This window comes from Theropithecus gelada, chromosome 5 (assembly GCF_003255815.1).
Source record: "Theropithecus gelada isolate Dixy chromosome 5, Tgel_1.0, whole genome shotgun sequence".
Lineage (NCBI taxonomy): Eukaryota > Metazoa > Chordata > Mammalia > Primates > Cercopithecidae > Theropithecus > Theropithecus gelada.
Window position 1 is genome coordinate 75,248,634 of NC_037672.1, and position 23,011 is coordinate 75,271,644.

Genomic DNA, 23,011 nt, shown 5'->3' on the forward strand with positions numbered 1-23,011 from the left:
ACTATTCCAAAAATTGTGGAAGAGGACCTCCTCCCTAGCTCATTCTAGGAAGAAGTCAGCATCGCCCTGTCACAAAAATCTGGCAAAGATACAATGAAAAAACAAAACTATAGAGCAATAACCCTGGTAAACATAGACACAAAAATCCTCAAGGTAATACTAGCAAACTGAATTTGGCAATACATCACAAAGTTAATTCATCATAATCAAGTAGGCCTCATTCCTGAGATGCAATGTTGGTATAACATACCAAAATCAATTAATATGATTCACCACATAAACAGAATTAAAGGCAAACATCATATGATCATCTCAATAGATAAAGAGAAAGCTTTTTATAAAAATCTAACATTCTTTCATGATAAAAAATACCCTCAAGAAACTAGGTGTCAAAGCAACATACCTCAAAATAATATGAGCCATCTAGGAAAAGCCTACAGCCAACATCATAGTGAATAGACAAAAACTGAAAACATTCCCTTTGAGAACTGCAAGACAAGGATGTCGAGTCTCATCACCTATTTAACATGGTATTAAAATCCCTTGCCAGAGCAATCAGGTAAGAGAAAGAAATAAAAGGTATCCAAATAGGAAAAGAAGAAGTCAAACTATTTCTCTTCACTGATGATATGATTCTATTGTGAGAACACCCAAAGGATTCTGCTAAAAGACTACTAGAACTGATAAATGACTTCAGTAAAGTTTCAGAATACAAAATCAATGTACAAAAATTGTGTCGCATTTCTATACACCATAATGCTTAAGCTACCAGACAAATCTCAAATGCAATACCTTTTACAATAATCTCAAAAAAACCCTATACAAATACATCTAAAGGAGAAGGAATAATATCTGTACAAACATTTCAAAACACAAATGAAATGAATCATAGATGACAAAGACAAATGAAAATACATACCCTACTCGTGAATTAGAAGAATCAAAATCATCAAAATAGCCACACTTTCTAAAGCAATCTACAGATTCAATGCTATTCCTATGAAGGTACCAACATCATTATCCACAGACCTAGAAAAAAATTATTAAAAATTTATATGGAACCAAGAAAGAGCACAAGTAGCCAAAGCAATCCTACGTTAAAAAAAAAAAAAAAAAAAAAAAGCTGGCAGCATCACATAACCAAGCTTGAAACTATACTATAAAGCTATAGTAATCAAAACAGCATTGTACTAGTACAAAAACAGATGAATAGATCAGTGGAGCAGAATACAGAACACAAAAATAAAGCCACACAATTACAGCCATCTGATCTTTGACGAAGTCACCAAAAATAAGCAATGGGGAAAGAAAGGACTTTCTACTTAACAGATAGTGCTGTGTAAGCTGGCTGGCCATATGCAGAAGAAGGAAAATGAACTTCTGTATTTCACCATATACAAAAAAATAGCTCAAGATGGATTGAAGATTTAAATGGATTACCTCAAACTATAAGAGTCCTAGAAGAAAACTTAAAGAATGCCATTCTGGGCATTGGCCTTGGGAAATAATTTATGACTAAGTCTTCAAAAGCAATTGCAAGAAAAAAAAATGCAAAAATACACAAATGTGACCAAATTACAGTAAAGTGTTTCTGCAAAGTAGAAGAAACTATCAACAGAGTAAACAGGCAACATTCGGAATGGGGAAAAAAAAAAAAAATATATATATATATATATATATCTACCAACAGTGCACCCAACAAAGGTCAAATATGCAGAATCTATAAGGAACTTACACAAATCAACAAGCAAAAAACAAATAACCCAATTAAAAAATGATAAACATAGACAAAGGAAATAACATAGGCAAAGGAAATGAACAGGCACTTCTCATGAGAAGATATACAAGCTTCCAACAACACCTAATGCCCCACATTACTAAGCATCAGATAAATGCAAATCAAAACTATAATGAGATATCATCTCACACCAGTCATAATGGCTAATATAATACTAAAAAGTAAAAAAAAGAAAAAAAAAATTGGTGCTGGTGAGACTGCAGAGAAAAAGGAATGATTATACACTGCTGGTGAGAATGTAAGTTAGTTCAGCCACTGTGTAAAGCAGTTTGGAGATTTTTCAAAGAACTTAACATTGAACTACATTTCAACCTAGCAATCCCATTACTGGGTATATATCCAAAGGAATGTGAATTGTTCTACCTTAAAGACAGATGCATATTTACGTTCATTGCAGCACTTATTCACAATGGCAAAATCATGGAATCAATTTAGGTGCCCATCAACAGTGGATTGGATAAAGAAAAATGGTACATATACACCATGGAATACTAAGCAGCCACAAAAAGGATGAAATTCTCTCCTTTGCAGCAACATGGGTGTAGCTGGAGGCCATTATCCCAAGTGAATTAACCAGCAACAAACAGAAAGTAAAATACTTCATGTTCTCGCTTATAAGTGGGAGCTAAACAACGGGTCCTCATGGATATAAAGATGGCAACAATGGAAACTGGGGACTACTGGTTGGGGGAGGGAGGAAATAAAGCAACAGTTGAAAATGAACTATTGGATACTATACTCAGTACTGGGTGATGGGATCATTTGTACTCCAAACTTCAGCATCATGCAGTATATCCAGGTAATAAACCTGCACGTGTACCCCACAAATCTAGAACTGAATCTAAAATAAAACTTAACATGATAGAATTATTTTAAATTCACAAATAAATGTAACCATCACATGGTGTCAAAGGAGAAAAGCTCTATGATGAGCAGATAAACATTTCCAGTTCTTATTCATCTGGGTAAATAGTGTTTTTCAATATCTCTCTACAGTTGTCACCACCCATCATCTTCAACTTTTCTTCCAAGCCTTCATTTTCTATTATCATCTCTAGGACTCTTCCAGCAGGAAGTTAAAATATATATAGTTTTAAGCTCACTGGCCTATAGTATGATTGTCATTTACCAAAAGCACCCTCACAAAGTTCACCAACAACAGACTCAAAAACAATTCTGCATATTCTGCTCCATTCTAAATCTCTCCAAACCCCATACACAGTGACCAACTTCATTCTCTGAAGCCTTACCCCATAGAGTGATATTACTTTTAGTTTATCTGTATGTGTCTGTCTTCACTCACTTTCTTCTATGCTTACTTTCCATCCTTATCACCCATAGGCATAGATCTTTTCTAGGTATTTTTCTTTTCTGCTTCCACATTTTTACCTCTTACCTTTTCATAATTTTATGTCTTTCTCCTCCTGGTTCTTAACTTTTTTTATAGATATAATTCTCAAAGATCTCCATTTTTTCTTATATTTAGATACTAGTGAATTTTTTTTTCAATAATTCCATTAAAAAAGCATTTGAAATGAAAATACTCATGATGGTTAGAAATAACCACCCAAGAATAAACTTCTCGTTTGGCTAGAGAATGTCAACAAAGCTAGCAAGTGTCCAGGGATCTCTTGTGATGAATCACCTTGGTTTCAATTAATGTAACTCATATAGTAAAATGCATTTCAGAAGAAAAGGGAATATGCTAGAATATGGAAAACAGATTACCTTGTTAGAAGCTAAATTGATTAGCTTGATATTATGGCAGTAGGCAAATATATAAATTAAATAGTGAATCATAATCCCAAACTTTACATAAAAGTCTCCATCATTTTGTGTAAAAGCATACTAAAACATTTTTAGAAGCTGTGAAGCACTACCATTATGTTTATGCTTGCTAAGCTGTGTACCATAATTATTTAACTACAGTTTCAATGTTTTCATGTATGCAGCAATACTGAGACATTAGAAACTCAGTATTATTGTGTTCTTTTTCAATTACCTGAGCATCCCCTGAGTCCAGGAGGATAAATAAGTTTTCAAAGATTGCTGACTCTCTTACCCTATTAGGAAAGATTGGGTTTACTCTTTCTACTACATAAACCTGTTTTTATTTGTGTTTGTTCAGTGACTTCAGATCGGTAATTAAAAACGTGTTTTAAAAAATTTAAATATAAGGAGCAGATATATATTATCTTCCTATGAATACATTATGTAACTCTTTGTACAAAATTAGGGTCTTTAGAATATAAATATTTCTTGTGTTATCCAAATGATGCTTTTGTTTTTACTCTCTGGGCACTTGTTTATTTGTTCCAAGGAGTAGATACAACAGGAAATAAGTTCCACACATGTGGAATTTAAATAAGAAATAAATATAAATTGTTCTCATGGCAGACACTTTTAAAAATAGGCCTTACTTGTAGTTATTTCATTATCTGATGAGTTATATAATTCATACATTTTAGTCTCAGTCACAGGTATTTAATTAGTTTCCATCTGGACAAAAGAATATGAACAACATGACCCTGAATGTTAGTCTTTATTCTATTGTAAAAACATGACTTTATGGAACAAGGGAATATCAAGAATAAAAAAAATGCATTTTTCATTCGTGATTTTTAATAATAGTAATAGCCAAATATTTCATTTTTGGTAAAAAATTTTTAGTCAAAAAAATCAAAAATAGTGAAAGATAAATGTCTTTTTCTCTCTCCTACGGTCGCAATGCTTAAAATAAAAGTGACTGTTTACTTAGCATAGTAATGTGTCAGGCATATTCTTCAGAACTTTACAGATGTTGTCACTTTAAATAATTCCAGTAACCCTTTTAGGGAGATCTTATCACTCAGATTTGTTTTTAGTGAGAAAAACAAACCTCAGAGAGATTTTTAAGCTTGTCTGTATTGTTCAGCTAATAATAAATATAAAAAGTGTTAAAACCCAGATTTAAAAGGGGTTTTTTCTGACACCATCTCTGACTGTATGGGAGCAAATTTGTAATACAGAGTAAAGAAATATCTGATAATTGGTTATAGCATCCTCAAATGTAGCTGGTTATAGCATCTTCAAATGTAGATGCCTCTGATACTATTAATTTAATAAATAAAATTATCACGTGTTTTTGGTGTATTCCACTTGTCAGTTGCTGATGATGCACAAATGATTAATATACACTATTTCTTCCAAAGTGACTTTTTATTTTTTTGCATATTTTCATGCATATTAGAAAGTGCCATTTGACACAGAATGTTAAATGAGCTCTCCAGAATTCACCCTCCCCTCCTTCATACTGACAAAAATCAATTTTATTTTAATGGAACAAATGCCCAGTTAAAATATAACCTTTCTTTTTCTCTTATGCAGATAACTGTGGCCACATGATAAAGATTAGGCCATTGAAGTTTAAAATCTAGTAAAGGAGAACGGATACATTGGTTTGCCTCTTTGCTTTTTTCCCTTTGTAGTCCTCTGTTTTATGCCTGAGATATGATATCTTGAACACCAACTGCTATATTGCAAGCATGCAAATAAAAACCACTGTTAGGAATGAAAGAACAGAGCTGTACAAGGAATGTGTGCCCCGAAAATAATGTTAAGCTCCTTTGGCATCATGTACTCATCTGTACCACTGCAGTATCCCTTAAAGGTTGAATTGTCACATGTAACAGAAAACCAAAACATCAGTAGCTTAAGTAAGATACAGGTTTAGTTTTTCAAACAAATGAACCCAGAAATCTCCAGACACTTTAAAGAAAGTGGATTGTTCCTGCAGGACTCCTGGGACAGCCCGAATATTGGGAGTGCTCAAACTGTGAAAGTAGGAAAGGGGGATTGTCCTCCCTGAATACACACCCTCACTGGGGAACCTGAAGGTACAGGTAATGGGAGGATTTGATCTTACCTGGATCTGACACAACTTAGAGAGCTGAGCAAAATACAGGGTTAGAGGAAGCAGCAGGAAAAGTCCTGTGAGCTCGCTGGGTCCCCAGGGAAGCCATTTCTGATTTGTCTCAGTGGTCCCTGGGGAGGGCTGCCCGAGGAACTGGAAAAAGACCACAGAGAGAAGCAAACTTCTAGCAGAACTTTGTAACAATCCCAACCAAACTTGAAGTTTCCTGGCCAGAACCCAGGGAAGGGCATGAATCTGATATGCAGACTTGGCAGGCCGGGAGGAGCAAAAGCCCTGTTTGCTTTCTCAGCCAGGAGGCTGAGAGCCTGGGCCAAGCTCTCAGCCCTGCTTACCCACTGCCAGGAAACAGACTCAGTCAGTGCTATTGGGTGGGGGGCACAGTGGGAGTGAAACCACCCTTTGGGTTGTGTTGAACCTGGGTGAGGTCTGTAGCTGCCAGCTTCCCCCCCGCACGCCTTCTCTGACAACCTGCATGGCACAGCAGAGGTAGCTAAAATCCTTTGGGAACATAACTCCATTGACCTGGGAACCACACCCCCAAATCCCACAGTGGCAGCAGCAAGCCTCGCCCAAGGAGAGTCTGAACTAGACATGCGTAACCCTACCCCCACTTGATGGTCCTTCCCTACCCGCTCTGGTAGCTGAAGAATTCTTACGAATTCTAGGGCCTCACCCACAGCCTGGTCCTCCCTATACTACCACCGCTGATGCTCTTTAAAGTGTCACCTCCTGGCACAAAACTGGTACAATAAAAACTAGTACAATAAAAATAAAACCAGCACAAAACTAGTACAATAAAAAAACAGAAACACATCTAAGGGCTTTCACAGAGTCCATTTACCTCCCCTGCCACCTCCATCAGAGCAAGTTTTGGTATCCATGGCTGAGAGACCTGAAGAGGGTTGACATCACAAGACCCTACGCAGAAACCCCCAGTACCAGCACAGAGCCTGCTAGCCCTACTGGGTGAATAGATCCAGAAGAGAAATAACAACCACTAGAGTTCAGCTATCAGGAAGCCACATCCTTTGAAAAAGTAGGAGAGTACTATATCAAGAGAGAACCCTGTGGGATAAAAGAATCTGAACAGCAGCTTGAGCTCCAGATCTTCCCTCTGACATAGACAACACAGTGAGAAGGAACCAGAAAAACAATGCTGGTAATATGACAAAACAAGGTTCTTCAACACTCTCATACAATCATACTAGCTCACCAGCAATGGCTCAAAACCAGAAAGAAATCTCTGAATTGCCAGAAAAAGAATTCAGAGGGTTGATTATAGAGTTAATGAAGACGGCTTCAGAGAAAGGTGAAGTCCAGCTTACGGGAATCCAAAAAATGATGCAAGATATGAGGGGAGAAATCTTCAGTGAAATAGATAGCGTAAATAAAAAACAATCACAACTTCAGGAAATCAGGACACACTTAGAGAAATGGAAAATGTACTGGTCTTCTTCATAAAAACCTACGAAGGAAGTCCATCCAGAGGTAAAAACATGTTTAATCTGAATAGTAAAAGTGAAGTGCCATAATACTTGTATTTTATACAAGAACAATAAAAATTTTTAGAAACAAGCCCTTTTAAAGTTCTATGAAAGCACAAAACTTTATTTCGAGCAATAACATGATTAAGCAAAGTTTTGTTTTGTTATTAAGGATAAAGAGGTTCCATAAATTTACCCTTACCAAAAATGACTAAGATGTGTTTTCTACTCAACGTTGTATTATATTTATCATTTATGTTTCTCAGAACTACCTTCTCCTGACTAGGTGACAGAAAGGAAGCTCGCAAAATTATTCTAGGCCTCCATTAAAAATGGATGTTTCACTAACACAGCTATTGCTGCTTTAACAACAACAAAATGATGACAGCAATTTCTCACTTACAAGTATTTGACAATTGGCGTGAGCATTAAAAGGCCTTAAAATTTATATTTGTTTTTATTGGAAAATAATGAAAAAGTTAACCTTATATCAGGCTATCTAACTGATCACATTAGATTGGATTTACGCAAACTCCCCTGTAGATTTTTGAAAACTATTTTCCCATCTCCAACTGCCCCAGTATATTGTAAACTTTTAATTGTTTTAATATATGGAATAACTTTAATTATAATGTTAATCTATTAAATTTCTTTCAAACAATAATTTACTTCTTGGGATGGTGATGGTGATATAGGAAATCCACATATATGACAGATCATTGCCAGGGTTTTACTAGCAGGGGCTTAAAGAATTTAAAAAAGGAAAAAATATATATATATATTAATAAAGTGTTTATTCCATGTACATTTCCTACTTGGAGTCCTCATGTAAACCCTTCTAGGTTCTCAGCTTTGCCTCTTTTATTTTCTACTGGGAAACTTAAGAATTTGGAAATTGAGGAAAGTCCCCATAAATCACTAAACATAGAAGTGGATTCCAAGCTATTTAGAAGCTAAATAGCCTTTCTTTTTTCCCCTCAGTAAAGTCTTCTCTATCTGAAAATTCACTTCACATCTTAAAATTAAACATTTTTGCCTTATTGATTTTTATATATTCATTTTCAAATAAGTTAAAGATCATTTTCCAGACACTCATATTGGGCTGTAGTTTTTCTTTTTCAGCTGGCAAACATAGTATATTGTGTTTATCCTTTTATTTCCCCACATATGTGAACTGAATATTATCCTAACTCAGACTATTGTTGGTTGAAGCACATTTATATTTGCACTGTAAAACCAAAGTTACAGCACTTAATCTAAAAGGTCAGCCCATGAAGGATTATCTAAGGCAAAGTTTAGCATATAGAAGTCAAAGATCATGCAACTTCCCTGCTGGACCCTCTGTCAAGCCATTCTTACTGTCACCATACGATTGTACACAAAAAGAAACCATTAAGAGGCTGGGGCAGAATCAGTGGAATTGCCAGCCTAGGTAAGGATCTGACACTCCTGCTGTGTGTTCACAATAAACCAACTTGCCTATTCAGTTCCACAATTTAACTGTAACACTAGGTCATACTGTGCATGGAGTTTCAAGTCTCTTTGTTTTTAGCAAAATGCCTTTTCACTAAATAGCTATGCATGCTGCCTGGATATTATTCCATTTATCCTTGTGATAGTCTCTTGAGGAAGGCAAATGACAAGGCTCATAATTTTTACCTTATGAAAGGAAGAGGTGTCAAAGGTGAAAGGAGACCTATTATTTTATTACATGCAAAATAAAAGTAGAGTTCATAAGAATATTTATATATGATAAATGCTCTTTTATTACAGTTATATTTCCAGTTGTAGGTATGTAAAGGTTAAAACTGATATGTGATTTTTAAGCTTTAATTCTATTTGTATGTATATGTTTTTTTGTTTGTCTTCAAAAAAGTCTATATCTAGTGATACTATTGGTATAACTAACTAAACACTAATTTTATTTGTTTACGTAAAAGCTGTTAAAAATTGACTAGTGTAAAATTCTTTTTCAAAAATTTTAAGAAAAATATCTATGGAATATTTTAAATTATTTATAGAGATTGGAATACTTAAATTCTTGTTTTGTAAATCATACATTATAAAATCTAAAACCACTGGTTTTCTGGAGCCAGCTTGTGTGAACTCTGAGAGCAGATTGTTAAATTTCAGTTTTGCAAGCTGGTTGTCAATACAGCCATTATAACATATACACATACATATGCACACTCATATGCATATATATAACATATAATCATATTAAAGATACAAGTAATAACTACTAAATCTTATTTTCTAATTATGTCATTGCATGTTGCTATTCTCTATGTTCTTGAAGATAATAATAGCTATCGTATCTGTATGTTTAAAATACTATATGACATTCTACTATTGAGCATCTCTTCCCACCATCACTTTCAGTGAAATCACCTTGGTAGTTTGAAGTCGACCATGGTAGAAGTATTTATGCCACTACAGTCAGCAAATTCTACACATCAGAACCTGATTTATACATTTTTTAATTCGTTTTCTAAATCAGGAGTCAGTAAACTACCACCTGTGGGTCAACTGCCTATTTTAATAAAGTGTGATTGGAACTTTTCACACTCTAACGGCACAGTTGAATACTTGCAATAAAGACCATATGGCTGACAAGCATAAAGTATATACCATATGGTCCTTTAAGAAGTTTGCAAAATCCTTGTCTGGGCTGAAGAAAATAGATACATGTTGGTAATGCAGCTGAAATTTAAAAGTATGTGGTGTCATTAGCCATTACTTTATGAATAACGTGAAGGAATTAGAAACTATTCTTTCATTATTTGATAATTCAGCAAAGAAATCTCTAACATCATTGATGAAAGAATGAAGTTCCAATATATGTCTTCTTTGTTTTACTTGCATCTTGCTCATGAAAGTAAACAAAAATATCCACCACATTTATGTCAGATCTACATTTATTTATCACCTACAACTAGAGTTGTTAATGGATATAAGAGTTCAGTAAAAATCAACAAAAGCATATTGTTGGAATCAATTGTCTATATGAAATTAATAATAAACAGTAGATATTTTAATATTTGTATAGTGTGTCACACATTTTTATATGTAAAATTTTAGTAAACATATATGTATGTGCATATATATGTAGTTCTTTTGAGAGCCATTGTTATCAATTTACCAGCACACCACTTTCTAAAGCTATGTTCCTTACTTCCCGTAAAAGTATTTCAAAGGTATCTAGCTGTATTAAATATTATACAATTGTACAATAATAGGTACTAGATGAATACGTAATGTAACGTGCAGTTTTATCATGCAGTTTTTATGTTAGTTACCGAATGATTTACGAAATTGGCTACATGAGTTTATTCTCTATTTCAAATTAAAATTATTGAAATCTGGAATTAAAATATTGAAAAAATTTATGCAAAGAAAGAGCTTGATTGTTATTCTAAGAAGATATTACACCACTGCAATTTTCTAGAAAAATTGTAATACTAATTTTAACACAGCTTAATAAGTTGCTTTAGTCATGTATTGAAAGACTGCCATTTTAGTTATAATGGATATTTTTAAAAGAATTATCGAATGCCTGCTACACTTTTTATTTGATCATTAATGGGTAATATCCAACATATAAAGAGTCTGAAAGTCACTCTTTAGTGTATGGTCTTATGGATAAAAATATACATACTCTATCTTTCTGTACAATCAAGAAGCAAAGATTTATTACTTTCATTTTTCACAAAATAGCAAAAATCACCTTATTAATAGATTGCCACTGTAAAGACTGAATTACTTCCTCATCTAGTTAGGACTCCAGGTGGAGTCAATAATTTTACATTCATTGAAAGAAATGAAAAGAGACTCTATAATCTAGAGCTGTGTAATTCAGTATCTCAAAGAATTTCATATTCAGCATGAACCTACAAAGCTTACATAATGAGTATTTCATTGTTGAATGACCCCCTTGCAGTTTGATTGTGAGTATGCTATTTTATAGTGCATTTCAGAAATTAGATTTTGAAGCTTTAATGAAAGTAAATTTCAGTACCCTCAACTGTAACTACACAATGTAGCCAAACAAAAAGTTGAAAACAGTAGAAACTAAAAAGAACTTAGTAATATATTGCTTAAATAAACTAAAACTGAAACAAAACTAGGTTGTTTCAGCTAATTGGTTAAATCTATAATCTATATCTGCGTAAAGGAAACAGAATGTCATGTGTGGATACTAGGGTTAATAGAAAGATTAAAAAGTAATTTTTCTCTACAGGACAGAGGAAGCTACAGAACTGAGAGATGAGGAATTTTGTCTACAGAATGCATGCATATATTTATCTAGTTTTTTTTTTTTTTTTTTTTTTTGAGACGGAGTCTCGCGCTGTGTCACCCAGGCTGGAGTGCAGTGGCGCGATCTCGGCTCACTGCAAGCTCCGCCTCCCAGGTTCACGCCATTCTCCTGCCTCAGCCTCCGAGTAGCTGGGACTACAGGCGCCCGCCACCTCGCCCGGCTAGTTTTTTTTTTTTGTATTTTTAGTAGAGACGGGGTTTCACCATGTTAGCCAGGATGGTCTCGATCTCCTGACCTCGTGATCCACCCGCCTCGGCCTCCCAAAGTGCTGGGATTACAGGCTTGAGCCACCGCGCCCGGCATATTTATCTAGTTTTGACTAACAATTAAGGAAAGACTTTTCATTTAGGAGTTTATGTCAGCTCAGGGAGTCTTGGGGAGGCGAGTTATATAAAGCTATTTTCAATATATATTGATATATATAGATAGATAACATATATATTGATAGCATTATATATAAAAACATATACAGTTATATGTACATACACATATGTGTATATACTTGTATATATAGCATATGTATATGTATATACACATATGTATATACATATCCTATCAGTTACAATTTTACATAAGTTAGCCAATCTCTCCTCATCCTCCCTTTCACCCTACACTTTCTAGCTTAGTATCCACAATACTACTCTCTATTTCCATGACTTATATTTTGTTTTATATAACATATATATACACATGTATATATATGGTATTATCAAGCCTAAATTATGTCTTTGTCCTAAGCCTGCCATATTGAGGTTTTCTTACTTGTCGTGGTTTAGGAACAATCTCGGTCAATTTTTTCCCATTATATTTAGAGGGAACCTTAAGAATCTGATTGTAGTGCTTACTACCTGTGCAGCCATATGGGAGGTAAGTGTCACGTGAAAGGGGGACCCAGGCTAGGTCAAAAGAACAGATTATTTATCAAAGATTTCAAAGGGAGAATATCGATGACACCTGATAAAGTTGTGAAGATAAGACAGAGAGTACAAAGTGATGCCAAGAAGAGATTGAACAGCAAGGTCTGTAGGTAGTAGCAACAGTAGGTTACAACAATTGGCATATATCTTGACCATGAACATCAAGATCATGCTAGAATTTGCTGTTAACTGATGCAGGCGACCATTTCAGCCCATGGAGTTATCTGGAGGAGCCATAAAAACCCTTATGCTCAGGCCACAGCCCAGAACAATTAAATTGGACTATCTTGAGGTGGGACCCAGCCAACTGTATTTTTTTTAAAGCTTCCCAGATAATTCCAAAGTTCATTAAGATTTAGAAGTCTGTCTTAAAGAAAATCAGAGTTGTTTTTTTTTTTTCTCTCTCTCTCTCTGCTGGTTGCACATTATAGTCATCTGGGAGTGTTGATGATGTACCAATGCCTGATTGTGTCCCCAAGCTAATCTATTCAGAATCTCTGGGGATGAGCCCGTGGGATGGGAATTAGTTGAAATACAGAATTTTGTAATGTAGACAGCAAATTACCATGCCTCTATCTTTTCACTGAAGTGGTTCTGAGACAATAAGAAAATTAGCTTCACTAGATTCAGAACTACTACTTTTCTGAGAAGAAATGACGGTAATAATTTACATCTTAAAAGCTATCAAGTTTTTCTTCACATATAAACTTTACACTTGACTTACTGTTTAAATCTGATTACTCTGTGTGTAAAAATCTATTAAATACAAATTGACATTTTATATATTGTCATTTTATATTATCATTCTAATATTTTTATACAAAAACCTTCATTTGATTAGAAATTTCTAATGCTGAAAACATACAACTTTTTTCAGTGTCACCTAGTTAAAAGAACTGAAATAGAAACTCCCTAAAACCAATTCAACCGCCAAGGTTCCATTCCTTCAGTCCCTGTTTTGTAATTATTCACTGTCACAAAAGTCAAAGCATGTGAGTAATACTGTACTTGAATACTCTGAAAGGAAATTGTTACATAAATAATTAATGCTGTGAAAGGTTAAACTTAATTTGAAATTAGGTGATTTTTCTCTTGCCAGGGTTACAGACATTGAAGGTGAATAGTTTGATAGACTTATTTACTGAGGGGAAAATGAATGCTAATGGGTAGCTTTTTGTGTTATGCAGATTCACCATTATAATTTCTCACTAATAATTAATCAGCTGTGAACAGAAAAATCGAATGCTGTGGTTAAAATTTTTGTATTGTGCATATTTATGGGATACAGAGTGATATTTTGATACATGGATACAATGAGTAATGACCAAATCTACATAATTAGCATATCCATCACCACGAACATTTATCATTTTTGTGTGGTGAACATTTGAACCCTATCTTCTAGTTTTTTGAAAATATACAATAATTTAGACTTAATCATATTTACCCCAAAATACTACAGAACACCAGAACTCATTTCTCCTATCAGTTACAATTTTACGTAAGTTAGCCAATCTCTCCTCATCCTCCCTTTCACCCTACACTTTCTAGCTTAGTATCCACAATACTACTCTCTATTTCCATGACTTATATTTTGTTTTTCTTTCTGCTTTGTTTGTTTGTTTTTGCTTCTATATATGATTGAGAACCCAGGGTATTTATCTTTCTGTGCCTGGATTATTTTATTAGGTTAGTGCAAAATTAATTGTCATTTTTGTCATTAAAAACAAAAGCAAAACACACAATTCCTTTTGCAAAAAAACCTATTACTTAATAAAATGTCCTCCAGGCTTATTCATAGTGCCATGAATGACAGGATTTTTTTAAATGACTGAATAGTATTCTTTTGTGCATATACACTACATTTTCTGTATCCATTCATCTATTGATAGACATTTAGGTTGGTTCCACATCATATCTATTGTGAGTAATGCTTTAATAAACTGGATTGAGGGTATCTCTTTGATATAGTGATTTTCTTTCCTTTGGATAAATACAAGTATTGGGATTATGAATCTTATGATAGTTCCGTTTTTTAGTTTTTATAGAAATCTCCACATAGTTTTCTACAGTACCTGTACTAATTTACATTCTCACCAACAGCGTAAGAGTTCGTATTTCTCCACATCCTCACCAGCAGTTTTTATTTTTATCTTTTTGATAATAGTCATTCTGAGGTGAGATAACATATCTTTGCAGTTTTAATTTTCATTTTCCTGATTATTAGTGATGTGGAGTCTTTTTCATATATTTTTGGACAATTTGTATGTCTTCTTCTGAGAAATGCCTATTCAAATTATTTGCCTACTTTTAAATTGGATTATTTGTGATTTTACTGTTGAGTTGTTTGAGTTCCTTGTATATTCTGGGTATTAGTCTTTTGTTGATGAATAGTTTCTAAATATTTTTTCCTGGTTTACAGGTGGCCTCTTCACTCTCTTGTTTTCTTAGCTATGCAGAAGCTTAGCATTTTTCTATTCCAATTCCATTTGACTGTTTTTGTTGCCTGTGCTTTTGAAGTTTTAACTATAAATTCTTTGTCTCGGACGCGTGTGGTGACTCATGCCTGTAATCTCAGCACTTTGGGAGGCCAAAGCGGGTGAATCACGAGGTCAAGAGATCCAGATCATCCTGGCCAACATGGTGAAACCCCGTCCCTACTAAAAATACAAAAAATAAGCTGGGGGAGATAGATTGAGATTCCGTCTCAAAAAAAAACCAAGCAAATAAACAAAAACAAAATTAAACTAAACACTTTGCCTCAATCAATATTCTGAAGTGTTTCCCCTATGTTTTCATATAATAGTGTTATAGCTTTGGGTCTTACATTTTAAGTCTTCAATACACTTTGAGTTGATGTTTGTATATGGCAATAGGGGTCCAGTTTCATTTTTCTATCCTGCTTTCCCAACACAATTTATTGAAGAGGGTATCCTTTCTCCAGTGTATTTTCTTGGTGTCTTTTTGTTGAAAATCAGTTGATTGTAAATATCTAAATTTATTTCTGGGTTCTCTATTGTATTTCATTGTTTTTTTTTATACCAGTTTTATACAAGTGTTTCTGTTTTTAAACCAGCATCATGCTGTTTTGGTTACTATAACTTCATAGTATATTTTGAAGTCAAATGGTATAATGCCTCCAGCTTTGTGTCTTTTGCTCTGTATTCCTTTGGCAATTTTGGGAGTTTTTTGCTTCCATACAAACTTTAGCATTATTATTTTCTATTTCTGTGAAAAATATCACTGGTATTTTGATAGAGATTGTATTGAATCTGTAAATTGCTTTGGGTATAGTATGGTAGTTTTAACAATATTAATTTTTCTAATCCATGAGTATGAGATGTCATTCCCTTTGTTTTTATCCTTTCTAATTTCTTTCATCAGTGTTTTGTAGTTTTCCTTATAGAAGTCTTGCAACTCCTTGATTAAATTTATTCCTATTTTTTTTGTATTGTTTTATAGACATAGTAAGTGGGGTTACTTTTTTGATTTCTTTTTCAGCTAGTTCAGTATCGATGTATACATATGATAATTATTTTTATGTTGATTTGGTATCCTGCAACTATATTGAATTAGTTTATCAGTTCTAAAAGTTTTTTTTTTGGTAGAGTCTTGAGGAATTTTTTATGTATAAGATTATGTCATCAGCAAAGATGGACACTTTAGCCTCCTCTTCTCTGATTTAGATATCTTTTATTTATTTATTTTTGCCTAATTGTTCTGGCTGGGACTTCCAATACTATGTTAAATAATAGTGGTAAAAGTGTACTCCTTGTCTTGTTTTAGTTTCTAAAGAAAGGCTTTAAGGTTTTCCCCGTTCAGTATGTTGCAGGATGTGGGTTTTGGCATAAATGGCCTTTATTATGCTGAGTTATGTTTCTTTTATTTTTAATTTGTGGAGAGTTTTTATCAGGAATTGATACTTAATTTTATCAAATGCTTTTTTCATCTATTGAAATGATCACATGTTTTTTGCCCTTTATTTTGTTATTGTGAAGTATCATACGTATTGATTTATGTATGTTGAAACATCCTTGCATCCCTTGGATAATTTCATTCAACGATGATGTATTATGTTTTGATATGTTGTTGGAAATGTTGTGTTAGTATGATATTGAGGAATTTTGTAACTGTGTTTATAAAGGATACTGTCTTGTAGTTTTCTTTTTGTTGTTGTGTTTTTGTCTAGTTTTGATAGGAAGATAATGCTGACCTCATAAAATGAATTATAATAGAAACAATTCCCTCCTCTTCAATTTTTTGGGATGGCTCAGAAGAATTGATATCATTCTTTTTAAAAGTTTGGTAAAATTTTTCAATATAGTCATCTAGTCCTGGGCTTTTCTTTATTGGGAGACTTTTTATTACTGATTCGATCTTGTTACTCATTGGTCTGTTCTGTTATTTTTTTAAAATTAGTTTGTTTTAATCTTTATCATTTTAAAAATTTTAAACAATTTTTTAAAAATTTACTTTGTTTTACTCTTTACCTGTCTTGAATTTATCCATTTTCTGTAGGTTTTTTAATTTGTTGGTGTATAGTTGTTCATAGAAGTCTCAAATAATTCTTTGTATTTCTGAGGTATCACTTTTAATGTCTCCTTTTTTATTTCTAATTTTATTTATTTAAATATCTCTTTTTGTCTTGGTTAGCTAGCAGTTTATCAATTGTATCTTTTCAAATAAACAACTTATTGTTTCATTGATTATTTATTTTTTGTGCTCTATTCCATTTCATTATGCTCTGGACTTTCCTTCTACTAATTTTGGGTTTGGTTTATTCTTGCTTTTGTCGTTCCTTGAGATGCATTAGTTTGGTGGTTTTCTCTGTTTCTTGATGGTAGATATTGTCCTTTCACTTACAGATGTAGGACTCTGTTAAGTATAGTTTGCAGGTCTCATTTAGGGGTAATTAATTTCTTCAGTTTTTGCTTCTTTGGGAAGGATTTTATTTCTCCTTAATTTCTGGAGAGTAGGTCTTCCTGGTATAGTATTATTGACTAACAGGATTTTTTTCCCAGTTCTTTAATATATCATCCCATTCTCTCTTGGCTTATAAGGTTTATTCTGAGAAGTCTGATGTTAACACAATGGGGATTTCCTTTTATGTGACTTAATTCTTTTCTTTTGCTGTTTTTAGAATTTTCTCTTGTCTTCATCTTTGGTTGACTATTATGTGCTTTGAATTGTATCCCTTTGGGAATCTTTGGGTTTACTAAGTGTGTAGATATCTATATCTCTATCAAGAGTTTGGAAATTTAGGGCTATTATTAAATAATAGGTTTTCTATACCTTTTTGTATCTCTTATTTTTCTGGAACTCCCAAAATTTGAATATTTGGTTGCTTTATAGTGTGCCACATGTCACATAGGCTTTCATCATTCATTTTAGGTCTTTTCTCTTTCTTCCTTTTTTTCTAAGTTATTTCAAAAGATTTCAAGTTATGAAATCCCCTTTTTTGCTGTATCTAATTTATTGGTAAAGTTCTTGATTGCATTTTAAATATTTAATTCACTGAATTTTTCAGCTCCAGGATATATGTTTGGTTCTTTCTTGATAACATCTTCATCTTTGTTGAAGTTGTTACTGAGATCATACATTATTTTTCTGATTTTATTGGACCGTCTATGTGTCTTTTCTTGTATCTCATTGTTTTTTAGATCATTATTTTTCATTTCTTTTCAGTTATTTCATAGGTTTTCTTTTCTTTAGGATCTGTACTATAGAATTATTGTGCCTTTGGAGGTAGCTTTGGAGACATCATGCTTCCTCACTTTTTCATATTTCTCATGTCCTTGTAATAATATCTATTCATTTGGTGTAACAATTACTTCTTTTAATTTTATGGATTGACTTTCATAAGAAAATATTTTCCTGTAGATGTATCTACAGTGTTGGTTGTGTAAAGTGCTTTGGCTTTGATTCTGGCTGTGCTCAATAGGGTAGTCTCTGTGTGACTTTGTCTGCTGTAATCAATGTCAATGGTGACAGTGGGCTGGGCATGCCTGTCCTCAGGACTACAGGCAGTGCATGTGTGCATCAGTACTTGCAGTATTGATGGGGGCCCAGTTGGACCAGTTCTTGGGCCCCCAAGTGGCCTGTGTGAGTACTGGCAGTGACATCAGCAGACCAGTTCTTGAGACTCTGTGTTGAGCTCATGGCATTTAATATGACAGTAGTGGTAGTAGGCTGGCCTTTGGGCCCCTAAGTAACACACGCGTGTGCCGTGATGACAGTGGTAGGCTTGGCAGGCTGGTCCTTGTGCCCTCAGTTGGTGTATGCTTGGGTAGGTGCTGGCAATTAAGGCAGTAACAGCAGGCCTGTTCTTAGGCCCCTAGGTAGTGCACATATATACCAGTGGTGGTAGGTACGGCAGGCCTCTTCTTATATCCCTGTATGATGCATGTGGCATTTCCAGTAGCCCACAAGCTGGGCCAGTCCTCAGACTCCCTTTGTCCTGCATGTACCCTTTCTGGGGCATTGGTCTGCTTACTTCCTGGGGCTCAGGAAACTGTGTGGGTTAGAATTTTGGAGAACTGACTCTACTGCTGGGTCCAGTTGGCATCACAAGGCTAAAGTCCTGTGGGTGTACGTGGTGGGATGTCAGCTAGGTTCCAGGGATGTAGAGATGCAAGGGCTGTTGAGCCCCAGGGCAGGATGTAGTGTAGTGTGTTTTGGGCTCTCAAAATAGTGCCAGAATGGACCCAAATGATTCAGCACCTTAGGTGTCAGGATTGTGTGGAAATCAGCATGAATTCTTTCTTTGAAACAATGCAATCATATTGATTCCTGGAAGCTTCCATTACTAGGCCAAGGGCCTGTGAGGAGCAAGGGGCTTTCTTATGGCTATAATTGCAGGCATCCATGGTGAGAATGTGGATCACTATAGATTTCTCTCTTACCTTTCCCCTTATTAGAGAGTCCCTTCTGGATCTGAGCTGATCTTGGTCAGGCCAGCTGCTTTGCGTCCACCTCCTTTTGTGCCTCAGAGGGCCTCTGTCACTTCCATGCTTAATTCTTGTGTTTTCTTATAGACACTCTATTTGGCGTGTGGTTATCTATTTGCTGTTTTAGTTCTCATCTGTGCAGAAGCCAACTGTTGAGTGCCTCAAGTCAACCATCTTGATGATGTCTTTTCTGTTAAATGTAAATTGAAAGAAAAAATTAAAATAAATTTAAAATGGCTTCTTTGACTTGGCATATAAAAAAAGAAAAGTATGATAAAAATGCTTACATCTTAAAACTTTTGATTAAAAATTTAAGAACAAATATAATAGAAATGAATATAATAAGATTTTCCTTTCTGAAATAAATGCAATTCTAATATTCACTACAAGAAATTTTATATAATTTTCTTGTTTTAATTCACCAGGTTTATTTAAACATAAATGTATTACATTGCTAGAGTCAAAGAAAAATGTCATAAAGCTGTAAATATAAACCTTTATATAAAAGAATTACTTGGAAGAAAAATAATTCAAATGAATAGGTCTATAACAATATCTGATGTACTGGTCCAATTAACAAGTAACACTTGTGTGGAGGTGCACCAAAACTGCTTAGTGGAAAGCATTTGATATAAATGTTAAAAATGCATGCTGTTCCTACAAGTGTTATAACGCTGCACTTATACTATATCTTATCATATTAATATAAGTTGAATAGGGAATAGTCAACAAAGTTAGATTTTTCAGATATTAATAAATTAATATATATAACCTTAAAAATGATATGCCTTCACCTTTCTCAAATAAAAATAACTGTTCCCTTACTGTGGGTAATTTATTTTTAAGTAAAACAATGGTACAAGTTGAACACCCCAATCTGAAACATGAAATGTTCCCAAATTTAAAACTTCTTGAGGACCAACATGATGCCACAAGTAGAAAATTCCACACCTAAGTACTGAAATCAAACTTTGTTTCATGTACAAAATTATTTAAAATATTATATAAAATTACCTTCAGCCTACGTATATAAGGTGCATATGAAACATAAATAAATTTTTGAATTTAGACTTTGGTCCCATCCCCAAGATACCTGATTATGCATATGCAAATATTATAAAACCTAAAACAATCTGAAATCCAAAACATTTCTTGTCGCAAGAATTTCAGATAAAGGATATTCAATAAGAACATACACCCAAAACTATTACCTTGAGCTCATAGCCAGGGCCTAGTTATTAATATTTTGCAATTAGTATTATAGTATGAATGAAGAAAATGTTCCATTGCTCTTGTATTTTTTTCAAACACAAATTTATTTTCAAACAAAAATTGGCCTAAACATTATTTTTCTATTAACTTTCTTATGTCATTTTTAAACTCAGAGTCATTACTAAGTAAATAATTTACTTATCAATGAAAGACCTTTCTGATCTTGAGAAGTGACCAGTGAATATCTCTCATTTTAGTTACATATTATTGTAAAAAGAAAGTCCACAGATATAGTAGAGTGCACAGAAAGAAGCTTTTATAATTTGTTTTCCATAAACAAATGTCACATTTAAAATCTATGACATTTTACATTTATGAAGATGTATCAGAAATTATGGCTAGTAAGTTGGTATAGAAAAGTTAAAGGAACCATGTGAATGTATCACAATAATCACTTGCAGAGATGATAAAAAGAATATTTTTGGACCTTCCTATCATCATTTGTTTGCTAAACTTTATTTTTTGACACAATTCTTAGTTAAATAAACCCCTGTGTTTATATTACTCTGGGCTAGGAGAATACCATTGGGTTGTGCACGTTATTGTTTACTCAAATAAATAGTAAACAGTCCTTATCATTAAGACCGTTATTTTATTTCCATATGAAAATTATGCTAAAGAAATTCCCGTTTCATTTCACTTACCTATGAACCATAGAAACCACAGAAGTTTCCATAGCTTCTAATTTTCTGAAGCTTCTCTAAGGTAATTTAGAAATGGATGAGTTAGGAAACATCCATAATAGATAGCCTTAGAGGACATAACCTATGTATTTACTAGTAACAGCTTGAGAGCTACGAAAATTGAGCAATTACCAGAGGAAATGCTTTGTGAAGCCACGACCTTTGTCTCTTTTTGTCTCCATGGAGAAGAGCAGAAAATGTGTAATAGCTAAATAAATGTTGATAAATACTATGGTCAGAAAAGGACAACCATGATAAAATATATCACAAATTTATTCTAGCCTTTACCTATAGATCTGTGGTTTGTATTTATCTACTTTATAGTTGGAAAAATTGAGGCCCACATCAAACCCTTTTGATGTGCATGGAATCAAATGGCAAACTAAAAAAAAAAAAAAAAAAAAAAATACAGTAGCTATTTTGAATGTACTGTAGTAATTTCTTCAGTTATTTATTACTTCTAACCTGATAAATAAGAATGGATGTATGAATAATTATGTTCATAAAATATGTTCTAGCAAAATCCTTTTCCACAATATCTCTTTTTTAGCATTCTAATCTTCTTCATCCTTTATGTATGTCAATATTCAGCATCTTCCTTTTTATTCCATCTCAAAAGTTTATCCACATTGACATACGGAACCCACAATGTAGAAGGGATGCATTTCAAAAAAGAAGGAAGCCCACTTATTCAACAGAGCAGGTGAATCAACCAGTCGCAATCAATAAGATGTCAGGTAGCCAGTCAGATTTCTCTCCAATTTCTATTTCTTTTTAGTATTACTAACCAGACAAAGTAGGAGCACCTGCTTTCAGAAAAATGCTGAAATTCTGCTAGAAGGAAAGGGGAGGAAAGGGGGCTTATTAAATTTCTTACTAAGTCCACTATCTCATTTGATCAGTTAACTTCCAAAAGCTGGGAACCAGATTTTTAGTAAGTTCTTAAAGTGTTTATCACTTTACGAATTGAGGTGGCTTAGGCGAATCATGCATTTTATGCATATGCATCGACATCAGAGATTTCTGTAGTTTTATGACCTTCTGGGCTACTTTGTTTTCTTAGACCCTGCAAAAAAACATAAGATTACCCCTGTAATTATGCAAAATATGGTATAAGTTTGTTTCCATTTTTTAAAAAAGTGTTTACGAAAGGAAGTATCAAAATTGACTGCTTATTATTTTTTGCATATCAGTCAACTCTCATCTTTCATCCTTCACTGAGTAAAACAATACAACTCTATTTTTTCCTTTTCTACCTGGACTTGTGGCTACATAAATTAAGGAAATTACTTTTGCATTACATTGACTTGTGTGGCAATCAAAATTCAGAGATTCAATTCAGGTAAAAAAATAAAATCTTAGGAGAGAAACTGATCATAAATGTTTTCTTTAAAAATTTGCTTAGTGTAACATCATATAAATGCTAAAATTTTTAAATGCCATTATCCTAATTCTGTTCTAAGTAAATTCAAGTAAAAATAACTATCTGAAATATAAATTATTAGGTAAAATTTGTGTATAGTCATGCACCACCCTCTCATTAAATAATTCACTTTGAAAAAAGTGGTTTGTTCTGAATGGGGGAAAAAGTAACACTCGAAAGATTTTTAAATTGTAAACATTTGGTGATCTAACATCAATGTTATTATTAGTGTATCAAGACATTTTAAAATGCATTT